Below are 13,104 nucleotides of genomic sequence, written 5' to 3' on the forward strand. Positions count from 1 at the left end.
AAATCAACCCGAATGACCCATTCTTTTGTTAAATAAACCTCCCAGTGAATCGACCCGGACTTGTCCGGAATTTATATTTGTGCTACAACTACACTCACACACTGGTGAGTTTAAACCTCCTCACCATTTCAACACTGAACATCCAAACTGATTAAGGCTATTTAAATTGTAGGGTGAAGAGTGCAGCCACTTATTCATTCATATATTCCTTATTAAATACATACATATGAAACACTCATAAGTTAAATAGCTTACTTGCTACTTAATTAATTGAGACAAAACGTATAGAATATTGCAAATACGTTGAGCACAATATATGTTACTTCAACAATAATACACAACATATAACACAAAGATGCATTGAAGATCGTCAGGTATGCCTATCTTCTATCATTTTATTGCCGATTGAGGACAATGCGCAATTCAAGTTGGGGGATAAGGTGTACTTAGGAATTTATTGGTGTTTGAATTTGATCTATTGTGCAAATAATTTTGTTTGACTCGATAATAATGCTTTGTGTGGTATATATGATTTTATTAAGCACCTAAAAAAAAATTTAAAAATTAAAAAAATAATAAAAACTAAATAAATAAATAAATAAAACTAAAAAAAAACAAAATATATATATATAAAAAAAAATTGAATTGAGAGAGACAGAATTGGCGCTGGTGGTGGCCATTTTTCTCGGGCAGTGCAATCACACTGTCCTATAAAGGAAGAGGCACACTGCCAAATGTTGAAAAGGAGGCACCAAGCATTGAAAAAAGAGACGCGCCTGACCCTACAATTATGGCGTGCCTCGAGCCAAGTATAGAATAGTGACACCCATTGCTCTATAAGAGACTCTATATTTGTATGAGCTAAACCACACTTCTGCAAGCAAGCTCAGTCTTCTCTCCTTCGTGTTGTTCTTCGATCAGGTATTCTCGTTCATTTTGTAAGATTTATAGTTTCTACTTTTCTCTTATTATAGTTGTCTTTTAATTTAAAAAAAAATGGATCTTCAACTATCAAAAATTCACAAGTACTATCCATCTCTCCCAATGAATGATTTAAAAAAATTTATGCTGGTAGGTGTGAAAGACTTAGGCTTTTGATGCGTAATAACATCCCTAAAGATATTCGTTGGCTGATTGAAGCAAAAGTTCGATTAGCTGGCGAAACTTCACCTAGTTTTAAGCACTTCCCGGGCTTAGGGAAGAGTAGTTTTGCGAAGAAACGAAGAGCTAAAAGAGTGAATGGTTGTCACAAGTGTGCTCGTTGGACCTGTAACACTCGATGCAAATCTGTGGGGTTTACGTCCATAAATCGAGAAGATAAAATTAGTTTCATAAAGGATGGACTGAGTAAGGAGTCATTGGATGATATCCGATTGACTCTTGAGACGCATCCATGTGGAATAGTGCAAAGAGAACTTCTTGCTTTATGGACCCAGTTCATAAGTGACCACCAACGCTATAGTCTTGGGAATCTGACTAAAAACGACCCTGTTTGCCAATCTATAAGAAAATTGGATGGGAAGCTTATCCTCGCTTCATAGAAAGTGTTTAATCCGTTTCTGGACGTAAAACCAGAGGAAGATGTGAGCTACAATCACAACTACTTGTACATACGCATGATTTTTGTTTGTATTTATTTCTTGTCGAATTGTTGTATAGCTACTTTTGATTGCCAAACCTCTTTCCAGGGCATACAAAAGAAACAAACATGGAAGGCCAGTTAGTTCGTCGAATCAAAACCATATGTGTACTTTGTGGCTCTTGACTGCTACGCTACCCTGCACATTTATTTATCAAAACAACAACCAAATTCATCAAACATTAATCCTTTTGTTAAAGCAGGTATAGGGCGATTATACTCGCCAGTGTGCGAGTGTGCGTGTAGTACAATTTTAAATTTATAATTCGGTGAGTCCGAGTCGGTTCACAGGGAGATTATTTTGGATGAAAACAGAAATCACTGAATATTTGATTTTAAGAGGTGATTAAGATAATCTAAAGGAAATGATTAAAACTAAATTAACAACGAGTTTAAGTAGCTTGGGTCAAGACAATTTCAGTGTCAAAACCAATTAATTCCCAACTTAATAGAAAAGATCAATAATATTCATCTGAATTAAGTTTTGCAGATCTATGAGTAATTTTAGTTCAAGATAATGATAATTCTTGTTTAAGCAATCTCCATACATGGCATGGAAATTCTAAGTCAAGCAATTATCATAAATTGAATTATATCCCACAGATAGAATTTATAGGTACAGATTAATCATTTGGGCTTGGGTATGAAAACATTTCCAGGTCTAGCAATCTCCATACGTGGCATGGAAACTCTAAGTTAGGCTTATGCTCCAATCCAAACTCAAAGATACACTATACGCACACTGCTCAAATTAAATCAGATTAATATTACACAATTGAAGCGCAGCTTTCTTTGGGAATCATTGGCGTTGGACACTGTCCTTGCCTTAACCCAAGATCGGATTTAGCTACTCATCTTCATTTTTAAAATAAATTGGCAGGAATTTAAATGACGGGAATTAAAAGACAGTATTTAAAAGACTATTTTTTAACCGACCATATAGGCGGTTTATAATGAAAAGACAAGAATTGAAAGACTATTTTTTTAACCGACCATATAGGCGGTATATAATGAAAAGACAAGAATTGAAAGACTATTTTTTAACCGACCATATAGGCGGTTTATAATGAAAAGACAAGAATTGAAAGACTATTTTTTTAACCGACCATATAGGCGGTTTATAATGAAAAGACAAGAATTGAAAGACTATTTTTTTAACCGACCATATAGGCGGTTTATAATGAAAAGACAAGAATTGAAAGACTATTTTTTAACCGACCATATAGGCGGTATATAATGAAAAGACAAGAATTGAAAGACTATTTTTTTCACCGACCATATAGGCGGTTTATAATGAAAAGACAATATTTAAAGACAATATTCAACCGACCATATAGGCCGTATATAATAAAAAGATAATATGAATAACATAATACAACTATATGGAAACAAAGGTTGAAGATTTAAGAGAGAAATTCTAAGAACGAAATCATATTGAAACTAAAGTGAAAATTTTGAGAGAGAAATCTCAAGAACATAACTATACTTTCATTATAGGAAAATTGAATGGTTACAAATGCACCCCAAGTGCTCTATTTATAGGGTAAAAGATGTAATAGAGACCACTCAATTATATAATTTAATAATACAAAATATCTAAAGAAAAATAAAATAACTAATTTAAAAATACAAAGATAAATAAAATATCTAACACATGATGTAAGCGATGATGTCATTCCAACTCATGATGTAAGCAATGATGTCACTCCAACCCATGATGTAAGCGATGATGTCATCAATTTGTGGGACTTGGGCTTTTCATATTTTGGGCTTGGGCCTTCCTTGTGTTGGGCTTGGGCCTTCCTTGTTTTGGGCTTGGGCTTGGGCCTTCCTTGTGTTGGGCTTGGGCTTGGGCCTTCCTTGTGTTGGGCTTGGGCTTGGGCCTGGGCTTTCCATGTGTTGGGCTTGGGCTTGGGCCTGGGCTTTCCATATTTATATTATTATATATATTATATTTAATTTTTTTATATTTTATATATTTTTATATTAATATTTTTAAACATGCACAAAATTACAAAATGCATAATAATATTCAATTTAAACCATTTTAAGATCAAAATAAGGGTGAAATTATAATAAAATTTTTACAAAATTGATCACTAATCAGCTCTCAACTTGGGAGTGATATTTGTTACGCACTTGCAGCAAGCGAACTAGGCCAAATATTAGGAGAGAAAAAGATTAATTTGGTATATGGAGGGGGGAGTCGTGGGTTGAATGGTTATGTTTCACAAGCTGCACTTTTTGAAAAATCATATGTGGTAGGTGTAATGCCAATCCCTTTGGCTGAACCACGTATTTTTGGGATTACACGCGGTCAACTTGTAGAAACGACTTCTATGTCTGAGCACATGGCTTGTAAGATTTATCAGTCAGACGCTTTCATCGCTTTACCAGGAGGTTTTGGTACACTTGAAGAAATCTTCTGTATAATCTCTTGGGCCAAGAGCAATCTGCATACCAAACCCATTGGACTTTTAAATGTTAACCATTTTTTCGATAGGTTGCTCTCTTTTATTGATCAGGCTGTGGACCAACAGTTCATTTCTCCTTCAGCAAGAAAGATTCTTATTTCTGCATCCACCATCGAGGAGCTGCTAGAGAAATTACATACTTATGTTCCACAGCACGATCCTTATGAGCCTCGGATAGATTGGTCTAAGGCAATCAAAAACAAGCGGCAAAAAGGTTCGATTAATTTAGAATTATCCCTGTAAGGCAAGTCTATGATAAGATGGCTGAGTAAGGAGTACTTTTTGTACTCTTGAGACGCATCTCCTATGACTTGTACAAAATTTCTTTTCTTGTGTTCTTAAAAAAAAATATATATATATATATAAACTGTGGAATGTTGTTAAGCGAGTCTATGATAAGATGGCTGAGTAAGGAGTACTTTGTACTCTTGAGACGCATTTTGTTTATCTTATGACTTGCATGAAATTTTTATTTTGGTGTGAAAATATAAAAATATATATATATGGTATGCTCATTTGTTTGTTTGAGTTTTAGCAATTCACAGTAAATCTATGGACTTATGGAGTTACAGGTATTCCTAATAACCCTATTTTATTACTGCAATTCAAGTTGGGGGGAGTAAGGTATGTTTATGAATTATCTGGTCTATGTTTAACTATGAATTTGCAATTGCATGCTTGTAGTTTTGTGTGAATTAAAAAAAAAAAAGAAAAAAGAAAAAAAAAGAATGTTTGTGCTTTAAATAATGCTATCCCTAAAACTTTGGAATTATACACTGATAGCCAGTTGAATTTGCAATATGAATCATGAATACATTAATTTCTTATTTGAAAACGTATATGTATGGAATTAGAATAGATGATGTGCATGCATCGGGTGTTCAATAATTAGAAATTGGTTTATCGGTCATAAAGTCAAAGGCAATGGTAATTAGCTGATTAGCACACTGCATGATCCCTCAACAGAAGTAGAGACTATTACCCAAGTGAGTGTTTGAGCCTAATAATCGTTACTTCTGAGTGAAATAACACTTACTCTAAATATGCTTTATTGTTTATCTCATCTTTTCAATAGCTTCAAAACATCAATTTGCTTTGAATGTCTAGTATGATAGCGGATGAATTTGGCTGGTTTCAAACTCTGAATTAGTTGACTGAGTAACATTGTTTTGTAGAAGTATGATAGGGGGATCAATTACTTTCAATTTGGGCCTATTAACATTTTTTTCTTTCTTTACATTAGCCTAACTTGCTAGCCCATTTGAATTGTTCATAGCACAATTTCTTTCCTTACCTTCGTCTAAACCTGTAACCATATAAAGTTTATCCAACCTGGTGTGTTTCTAGGAATTAGTCTATCTCAGTATTTTCATATTAAAAAAAAAAAAGAGAGAGAAAAAAAAAGAAAAGAAAAGGGGAAGTTCTCTTAGTTATTCAGCATAAGTGTTTCAAAACAAATGCTGAAGAAAACATTATATCCAGTTTGAGATTAAAAAAAAAAAAAAACCTAACACACCATTTGCACACTTACCATTTTCTTTGACAACCCGTATTAACCTCATAGCCCCATTACAACCCAGTTTGGTCCCTCTTGATGCTATAAATCACGTGATCTCAGGATTCGAGTTCGGAGCAAGGAATTCTGTTTAAATTCAAAAGTTATTTATCTATGGCATTATTCCAGTCATGAAGCTATGTTAATTTCCCTGTTCTTTCATGAAAATACGTTCTTTGTATTTGGGATGACACCGAGTTTGAACTTGTTATACATTTACTCTTATAACGGTGCACCCCCTTGTGTGTACACCTGAGGAATCGTTTTATTAGAGGGAAAATCCACAGTAAGGCTTAAAGTCAAAACTTCGAGGGAGTAAATTTGTGTATTGATCATCTTGATTGCCATTCCTAAGATTGTATGACCTTTAACCATAAATCTAATTTTGAATGTTCGACTTATTTTGAATGTTCTACTCTACGCATTTTGGTTTCGAATTTGAAATTTTTATATTCATGCAAGTATTGCGATTAGATCATGGCTGGTGTATAATCTAATTGCTAAGGGACTAGCAATATTCAAGTTGGGGGTGTGATAAGGGTCAATATTTCCTATATCCTAATGAATTATATCCCTATTTTGGCTTTATAATTATGCTTAAAATAAATAATTGTTTGCATTATATATTATTACAGGATGAAGCAAGGAAGCTGTCTTCTACAATTAATTAGGGGCATAAATCGAAGACGTTGGATTACCCATTATTGTTGCTCAAAATCATGGGCCAACTATGGAGTCTAAAGGATGTTTCAAGTGCACTTGGCTCAACAATCAAATAGAATCCAACATAAGAAAGGGCCAAGCCCAAGCTCAAGCCCAACACAAGGAAGGCCTAAGCCCAAGCTCAAGCCCAACATAAAGAAGGCCCATACCCAAAAATATGAAAAGCCCAAGTCCCACAAATAGGATGACATCATCGCTTACATCATAGTTGAGATGACATCATCGCTTACATCATAGGATAGGATGACATCATCGCTTACATCATGGTTGAGATGACATCATCTCTTACATCATGGGTTAGGATGACATCATCGCTTACATCATGGGTTGGAATGACATCATTGCTTACATCATCAATTAGATATTTTGTATTATTAAATTATATAATTAAGTGGTTTCCATTACATCTTTTAGCCTATAAATAGAGCACTTAGGTGCACTTGTAAGGGATGATTATTCTTAAATGAAATTTTAGTTGTTTTAATTGCTCTTGTTCTCTCTTATTTTCTCTTGCAAATCTTACTTCTTCTCTTTCTTATTTAAATTCTTATGTCATTTATTGTTACTTTATTATCCACCGCCTAAATGGTCGGTTAATTTCTGCCTTTAAATTCTTGCAATTTCAATTATTATCTTTCAATTATATACTGTCTATATGGTCGGTCAAAATAGTCTTTCAATTATTGTCTTTAAATTATATACCGCCTATATGGTCGGTTAAAAAAAAGTGTCTTTTAAATACTGTCTTTTAATTCCCGTTATTTAAATTCCTGCCAATTAACTTTTAAATGGAAATGAGTAGCTAAACCTAATATTGGGTTAAGGCGAGGACAGTGGCCAATGTTCTTGAATCTCAAAGATAAGCCAAACCTCAATGAATGCAAGATTTATCTGAGTTAAACTCGAGTTGAGTGTGTAAATGATTTTGTGAGTTTGGATTGGGTCATCATCCTAACTTAGAACTCTCATGCCATGTATGAGAGTTGCTAGAATTGGAGATGAGATATATCCAAGCTCAGACGATCAAATCATAGTCTGTAGTATAATACAATTTACAGTGACATCTTAACCTAGAACCATCATATCATGTATGAGGGTTGCTTAGCTAAGAATCATTCGTATCTTGAATTATAACTCCCAAACGATCCTCTGTTTATTTCAAATTAATGTTGCTGTTTAAATTACTATAAGAGATTTATTAGGCAATGGTTCTGAACTCGCCTCAACCCAAGACCTTTTTAATATTCCAAAAGACCTTTTCACAATCAAGAAAACTTAGCTCTCTTTGGATAAATCAACCCGAATGACCCATTCTTTTGTTAAATAAACCTCCCAGTGAATCGACCCGGACTTGTCCGGAATTTATATTTGTGCTACAACTGCACTCACACACTGGTGAGTTTAAACTTCCTCACCATTTCAACACTGAACATCCAAACTGATTAAGACTATTTAAATTATAGGGTGAGGAGTGCAGCCACTTATTCATTCATATATTCCTTATTAAATACATACATATGAAACACTCATAAGTTAAATAGCTTACTTGCTACTTAATTAATTGAGACAAAACGTATAGAATATTGCAAATACGTTGAGCACAATATATGTTACTTCAACAATAATACACAACATATAACACAAAGATGCATTAGCTTGAACATCATGATATCTCATTTATATTTTACAAGAACACATATAAGTTGAACAAAACATTTATGATTTCTATTCTATAAGCTCTAAACCATCATACACAAATACTACTAATGCATATTTTAAGTAATTCATGGAAGATAGATTAGACTAGGCACATAAGACAACAACTTGAATATATTGCTTATCGAGCATCAAATATTCAACTTTATAAATTCTTTAATAGTTCCTTCTTAAATTTTAGGACTTGAGAACTTTAAGAATTTGATACTTAAATATCAAATAGCCAGTTTTAAACTCTATGAATCAAAACTTAGGATCACTACCTAAGAATATAAACATTTACTCAATAGCTTTAATGTTTGAAACTTAAACATCAAATAAAACACATTACTCTTAGAATATTGCAAATGATACAAATGATTTATAAACCCTTTTGAGATAAAATATGAAAGCACAAAAATGTGAATACAAATGTAAGCTCGAGATAATTTTCCTTGTAGTTCTATTAGCCTTCTCAAGAGCTTCATTTGGCTATATTTATAGGCATTCCAAACCATCAAAAGAAATTAACTATTATAGAGCCGTTGGAGCCTGCAAAACTAGCAGTTAGAGAGACCTGCGACAAAAAATGGTTGACAAGTTCTAAGAAACGGTTGACTGGTTATATTAAAAACTAAGGAGATGGTCAATAAAAAGCACAAAACAGTCGACAAGTTTTGATGTAGAGGCGGTTGACAGCAAACTCTCGAGAGCAAGCATTAAACCGATCAATTGGCTTGAAAATCCAATCGACAGTAGGCTAAAATCGGTCAACCAATCCTCATGGGCAGTCAATAGATTAGCCTCTACCATTGAAAAAAATTCTCCAAAAATACAAGGGTTCAAAACCATTTTTGATTCAAAATTTTTTAAACAAATTCTTTTAACACATGAACTTTGATTTTCCAAATGCCATAAAGGAATTCGATAACAAGATTTTTGACATTGGATTGCATGATGAAATTGATTTTCATTTTGGTGCTAATAGAACATATAAGAGGATTTAGGAGCACCCATATAAGAACCATTTACAAAATATTTTCATTATCAAAACCATAACAAAGGCAAAACATCAAATTTAACATATTCTAAAGGAGGATAAAATATTTTCCACAAATATAAAAGATTTAACAGATAAACATATCAAGATTTCTTGAGTTCATTCTCATAGTATACTTAACATAAAACATGCTCTACGTTAAAATTTTGTATAAAATGATCAGCATTAAAACATTCAAGAACAAACTCAAGACCTGGTAAATATAACTAAATAGCTTTATGGTGTGCTTCACTCCATGTTGGTGGTAGAAGATAATGAAGGCAACTAGGTAGGCTCATCCATTGGGATGAAGTTAAACTCGGATTAAGGTGCTCTCCCTCAAAAAGTTTATCCCAAAATCTAGGAGAAGAAATAGAAAACTAAAGACAAAGGAAGCCTTGTGAACTCCTATGCATTCATTATTAACACGGGTACTGCAGGTGTTCCTTTCCCCAGGGAGCCCCCCTTCATAATTTTTGGGAAAAGGAAATACAGAACAAATTATCACAAGATTAACCCTTGAAAAGTGAGATAGGGTACCTAAAATCACTTGTGCTTCCTGTCAAGAGACACATCTATGAGTCTATTATACCCTCATCAATGTGGGTGTTCCTCTCCCCAAGGATGACCCCTTCATAATTTTTGGGAAAAGGAAATAAATAACAAATTCTCACAAGATTAGCCTTTAGAAAGTGAGATATGGTACCTAATATCACTTGTGCTTCTTGTCAAGAGACACATCTACGAGTCTTTTTACCTCAGATAAAATATAATAAACTCACTAAAACAAAGGTTGTGAAACTACAAAGAAGAAGTTTGGCAGAGTAAACCAAGATTGAGCTAGTGGAAGAGGAGTTCGATAGAGTCTCAAGAGGGAATGAAGTCTACAAGAAATTCTAAGAGAGTCTCCCAAGGGAAAGAAGTCTATAAGTGAGTTTAAAAAAGTTGCAAAAGAGTCTTCTAAGAAGCTAGGTAAATCTACAATTCGTCTTGGAGAAAAAGCAAAAGAAAATAACTATGGTGCTCTCTTTTTATAAGGACACCCAAGGAGACGAAGTGGTAGGACACACGACACTTTAGATGGAAGCCAGTAGAAGACTTCGGTTGTTGGATCAAGAGACGAAGAGGTGAGACATGTGGCACTTCACATGGAAGCCCACAAACCTCAGTTGTTGGATCGAGAGAAAAAGGAATAAGACACACAACACTTCAAATGGAAGCTTGCAAAAGACCTCAATCATTGGATCAAAGGAAAAAGATCCAATGAGATAAGGATCATAGTAAAAACCAAAAAATCATTGCTGAGAGTAAAAAAAAATCAAAAATGGTCTCTTGAAAATGAGTCTCCTAGAGAGAATAATTATATAGAAGAACTATGCTTTCATTCAAGAGACTTGGAAGAAAAAATAGAGAACAATTAAAAAGGCCCACAAAAGGTAAATCCCAAAGCCAAAAGAAGAACAAGTTTGTCGAACAAAAGGACCCCGGAGGCCTTGTCGATCAAAGGGCTCTTGGGAAACACCCTCGGCAAACCCTCGAAGGATGTCCCGAGAGACTCTCTCAAGTAGTCTCCCATGGGGCATTCCCTTGACATTAATACAAATAGTTACCTTTGAAGTCTTCTTCTTGCAAGTTGAAATAGACGTTCCCAAGATCATTGGAGATTCTACCACCTATCAACTATGACATCTATGAATAGGAGGTGACCCTCTTCTCTCCAAGTATGCCAAAAACACTCAAGAAACTTTCTACAAGTTGTTCTGATTTTTAGCTAGTCTAACTTAAGCACTGAAGGGTTTGCGCAGGATATACACTATGCCCTCTAACTGCCTTCTTTTTAGGAGCATTCTAATGGCTTCAAGACAATTTTTCAACATTTAAATTCTATTGTTGTATTCTGACAATAACATAGTTAAATAACCAAAAAAAAATTGACTTGTATGGATGTACCCTTAAATTTAAATGATGTTTAAATTAAATCAATTGAAATTATAAGAAAATTGAATGAATTTTGAACCACTGATATAAATAAATAAGAGAAAATAAATCCACTATTGAAAAGAAAATAAAAATTTTAAGTTTTTTTTTAACAATTAGATAAAAGACTTGAATTGGATCCATCCAAGCCTTCACTTGAGATGGTTCAGGAAAGAAGATACATGTGTGTGTATGCAAGTATGTCAAATGTCATGAAATCCTTCCCCTCTATGGAAGCCCTAACCAAGGTATTGCAATCATCCCCTTGTTAATATGTCCAAACACCTTAGCCCAACGCACGGCCACATGGTCCTCGACCACACATGTTGACCCACAAGCTTGCCATAACCACAAATGTTATGATGCATGGAAAATAGAAAGGATATGCTCAGAACAAAGGAAACATGAGATGTAAGCCACAAACCACACACAAATGAAACCAAGAATGATCAAGATGGAGCAAGAAGCATGCAGGAACCACTCACCTTGATTGTTTACCTTTCAGGTGTACTGTTCACACTTGTCGATTTAGGTTTTCTGTAGAAAACACATATTTTCATAAAATAAAACTCAAATATTTTTATAGAAACTTGTTTTAAATAATTTATACTAATTTTCTAGAAATTGATAAGAAAAAAAAAGGTCCTAGGCACCCTCACATGCCCCAAGAAGATCGGTCATGCGCCTGCACACATAGCCCCCTTCGGCGCGTGTACTACACACACAACTCCTTTTCCAATGACAATGAACAACTGCCTCTATTTTTTGGCCATAATTTCCTCTTTTTAACTCTGATTTGACCTCTGTTTGAACCCCGATTTGACCTCTATTTGAACTTACGAGTCCCTCTCTTCCCCCTCTATAGGAATATAACAAAAACTAAACTTATCTCACTATTTTCCTGCAATTTTGGCCCAGATTTTGACAAAGTTTCAAACTTTTCGGTGAAGCCCATTTCTTCCTCGTTTCTTCCAAGAAAGAAATAACTGTGGACTCCAGTATAGAATTCGAATATGTTGTGGCATGCGATGCTATAAAAGAGACTATTTGGATTAGGAAGTCCATTGTTGAACTTGAAGTGGTCCCGTCCATTGAGTTGTTGATATCCTTATATTGCAACAACAATGGAGCCATTACACGGCTAAAGGAGCCTAGGTCTCACCAGAAGTCCAAACACATCGAGCGACACTTCCATTTAATCCAAGAGATCATAGCACGTAGAGACGTGCAGCTGTAGATGATCGCGTCATTAGAGAATGTCGCGGACCCACTGACCAAAGCACTACCACCAAGTTATCTTGAGAAAATGGGTATTAGATACTAGCAGACGATGCAATAAGGACCTATAGCTTGTAAATTAGTATTAGTGCAAGTGGGAGATTGTTTGTGTTGGTGCCCTAAAGCTAGATTTAGATAGCATCTGACATTTATATTTATGGGACTAATGATGTAATTCTTGCAATATGTAATAAAATATGTTTTCATATTTAAGGTCATATCTTCATTCATAGCTCTCCAATCATTACATATGAATGAGTTTTTAGATTTCCAATTGAAGGTCTTATTCTTAAAGTGTTAAGAATGTGTGAAAATTGACCTTTGTAATAAGGATATCTTAATGGTTATTTCCAGTCCTTAGACTTCTCATATGAGGACTATGATTAGTCAAGTATGGACTGGCGCATGTGATACTACCTTTGATTTGTATGAGATGCTAATGATAAAGGATGGTGAGTCACATACCATAATTCATGAGACGCACGTGATAGATCATATACTAATGATATAGTATACATGTGGGAAAGTGTTAGTAGAACACTTACTGAATGTGACGCACGTAATAGATCACATGGCTCAAATGATCTATGATCTATCACAGGTTTCGATTGTGTTACTAGTCCTTTGACCAGAGGCAACATAGTTGTCTTGTGTGTAGGTGTCAGGGATTTGTCTTTGCTAAGAACCATCCAGTTATCGGGTGGGAGATATACTATGTGGTCCC

This window comes from Diospyros lotus, chromosome 3, assembly GCF_014633365.1.
Source record: "Diospyros lotus cultivar Yz01 chromosome 3, ASM1463336v1, whole genome shotgun sequence".
In the NCBI taxonomy this organism is placed as follows: Eukaryota; Viridiplantae; Streptophyta; class Magnoliopsida; order Ericales; family Ebenaceae; genus Diospyros; species Diospyros lotus.